This window comes from Arvicola amphibius, chromosome 2, assembly GCF_903992535.2.
Source record: "Arvicola amphibius chromosome 2, mArvAmp1.2, whole genome shotgun sequence".
Taxonomy (NCBI): domain Eukaryota; kingdom Metazoa; phylum Chordata; class Mammalia; order Rodentia; family Cricetidae; genus Arvicola; species Arvicola amphibius.
The window spans coordinates 177,101,690-177,105,304 of NC_052048.2; positions in this window are offsets into that span (position 1 = coordinate 177,101,690).

Here is a 3,615-nt window from a genome sequence, read left to right on the forward strand (position 1 = left end):
ATAAATCCCCATACTTAGGACTATTGGGTAAAGACAAAATCCTTTTGGAGGGCCAGGAAGAAATTTCTAGGGCTGCTGGCTGTGTCTTGAGTGTCATCCTCTTAGCCATTTTGCTTCTGCCTGGCAGGTGCATGACCATGTAAGCCAGGAGAGCAGTCATAATGAGCAACTGGAGGCAGGGGTGATGTAGGTGTGTCTTCTATCTATCTGATGATTTCATTTGTTAATTAATAAAGAAACTGCTTGGCCTGATAGGTTAGAACATAGGTGGGTGGAATAGACAGAACAGGTTGCTGGGAGTGAGGCAGATGCCATGATTCTCCTCTCTGAGCCAGATGCAATGAAGCTCCAACCCAAGATGGATGTAGGCTAGAATCTTCCCAGTAAGCCACCCCTCGTCGTGCTACACACATTACTAAATATGGGTTAATCAAAATGTGAGAGTTAGCCAGTAAGAGGCTGAAGCTAATGGGCCAAGCATTGTTTAAATGAATACAGTGTGTGTTGTTATTTCCTGGGCTAAGCTAGCTATGCGGGAGCCGGGTAGGATGAAAAGCAGGCCTGCCAGCACCTCCTCACTACACAGGGGCTCTTGGCAGCTTCTGTTGTTGAGTTTGCCTAGATGTGGGAACCCATTCAGTTGGCCCTGGGTTCAGGATGTCTTTGTAAAGGGTGCATTCCGTGACTTGAAGGTGAAGTCATGTAAGGTAGAAACACACAAGGGCCCTATCACCTTCGCATTCCTCAGGAACGGTAGATGTGTGTCCATGGGAAAGTTAACTGCAGCAGAACGGACTAGTGAAAACAGACCCTCCTGCGAGGTGAGAATTAAATAAGACAGGCGACGTGTTCAGCTCAGTGCCCACCCTGTCATCAGCACACCGGGTGTGCACATTCCGTCAGTGGGGTTCACTAAAACTGTGTGGGTGACAAGCTGCTAGTCACACTGTGGGGTTAGCTCCCCCATCTTCAGCTTTGTTCCCACACACAAATCTTGTGAGGTTAACTGACAAAATCATAAGCTGAAGCTTAATTCCGTACATGGAAATAGAATGCTTAAAACGGCTATCAGGACGGCAGAGAGCTCGGAAAAAGACCAAGCTGTGCCCTTGGATCCAAAGGCTCACGGTTTTCAAACATTTGGCTGTGAGAGAGAGAGAGAACGGATGAACAGAACATGAATCTGAAACAGCAGGCACCATCTGGTCCTCTGGGGTGGGGTCAGGGTAGGGGGTATAGTGAAGACCCCCTAGGCGGTCCTCTGAGGGGGATGGGAGGGTATAGTGAAGACCCCCTAAGAAAATGATTATGGTTTCTTCCCAGAGTGAGAAGTTTGTCATCAAAAGAGGACAGTGAGAATAAACCTCTAACACTGATGTAGCTGCAGCAGGATGCAGTGGTGTGCGTGTCTGGAATCCAGTTGCTTAGGAGGTAGACCGTGGAAAGCCAAGGTTAGGCTCAGCTGGTTGTGAAACCCAGACTCAACGCATACAGAAGAGCCGGGGGTGGCGCCGGCCTGTAATCCCAGCCTGGAGAAGCAGAAGACTGCCCTGAGTTCCAGGGCCTCTAGAGCAATAGAGTGAAACCAGGCTTAAAAGAAGACAACCAAAATCCACCCAATCAAACACAACAAAAAAGTTTTTAAATCAAGAAAAGTCGCCGGGCGGTGGTGGCGCATGCCTTTAATCCCAGCACTCGGGAGGCAGAGGCAGGTGGATCTCTGTGAGTTCGAGGCCAGCCTGGTCTACAAGAGCTAGGTCCAGGACAGGCTCTAAAAAAGCTGCAGAGAAACCCTGTCTCGAAAAACCAAAAAAAAAAAAAAAAGAAAAGTAACCCAAGTCTAATTGAGTCTAAATTCACAACTAATACAGCAACTGCCTCTTTTTTAAAAAGTTAACAAATCAATAAAATTTCTTTTGGGGTTTTGCTTTGTTTTGTTTTCATACAGAATCCCATATAGCCCAGACTCGCTCATGAGGCCCATATAGGCCTCAAGATCACTAATGTAGCTGAGGATAACCTGGAGCTTCTCATCTGCCTGCCCACGCTGTTCATGGCAGGGAAACAAGGCCAGGACCTTGTGTACACTAGGCTGACATTCCACCACCTGTGCTACCCCAGCTTCAGAGAATATATTTAATCCAAAACAAAATCCAGACAAATGGCCTACTGGCATCTAGATCCCACTAACCCGCAATTGGCATCATTTGGTTCTTAGGTTCTCTGAGTGAAGCTGACACTGTCTCTATGGGCCTGGATTTTGTTTCTCAAATGATAAGCACCAAAATTCACTTTGTGTAATACCATTTCGTTCTCATGGTAACGTACGTCCATCAGCACCAAAATATATAAATGGCACTCTGGCAGTGTTACCCCGACAACTGGAGTTTCGAGTTTACATTTTTAAAGGCTCGTGGGAAGGCTTAACTTCACTTTCTTCCAGAAAGTCAGTGGAGAGTGGGTATTCAGTGAGAATTATATGTGCTTATTTAGACTTCATGGTATTTGAAGTGTGTTTCAGTAACCCCAGTGTGTGCACCAGTAACCCCAGTGTGTGCACCAGTAACCCAAGTGTGTGCAGCAGTAACCCCAGTGTGTGCACCAGTAACCCCATTGTGTGCAACAGTAGTCCCAGTGTGTGCAACAGTAGCCCCAGTGTGTGCAGCAGTAACCCCAGTGTGTGCAGCAGTAACCCCAGTGTGTGCAACAGTAGCCCCAGTGTATGCAGCCGTAACCCAGTGTGTGCAACAGTAACCCCAGTGTGCAGCAGTAACCCCAGTGTGCACCAGTAACCCCAGTGTGCACCAGTAACCCCAGGGCTGTACAGGTTAGAATTCCAGGGACTGCTGGCTGCTTGCCCAGCTCCGGTTCAGTGTGATGGAGGTAGATCCTCCACACGTGCACATCCACACCAGCAGCGACAACAACAACCACACACACACCTAAAAGTCACTCTTTTAAAGATGGCTTACTTGGAGCTGGAGAGATGGCTCAGCAGTTAAGAGCAATGGCTGCTCTTCCAGAGGACCCCAGTTCAGTTCCCAGCACCCACATGGCAGCTCGCGGTAACTACAGTTCCTCACAGGGATGTGAATGTGGACAAAACACCAATGCACATAAAAACTAAATAAAATAGACAGCTTGCTTTATCAGAAGCTCCCCTACTGGGGGCTGGAGAGACGGCTCAGCAGTTAAGAGTGCTTGTTCTTGCAGACCTGGGTCACATGGCACCTTACAACTCTCTGTAACTGCAGTTCCAGGGCATCCAGTGCCTTTTTGTGACTTCTCCAATCACTAGGTACATGCATGGTACACATATATAAAATAAATAATAATAATAAGCCCCATGGCTGTGTGTGGTGGCACAAGCCTATAATCCCAGCACTTGGGAGATAAAGACAGGAGAATCAAGAGTTCAAGGTCATCCTTGGCTACTTGACAAATTTGAGAACAGGTTGGGCTACATGGGACATAGAGACCTCAAGGAACTTTGTCCTTTCTTTCTTTTTCTTTCTTTCTTTCTTTCTTTCTTTCTTTCTTTCTTTCTTTCTTTCTTTCTTTCTTTTTTTTTTCTTTCTTTTTTTTTTTTTTTTTTTTTTTTCTTCTTTCTTTCTT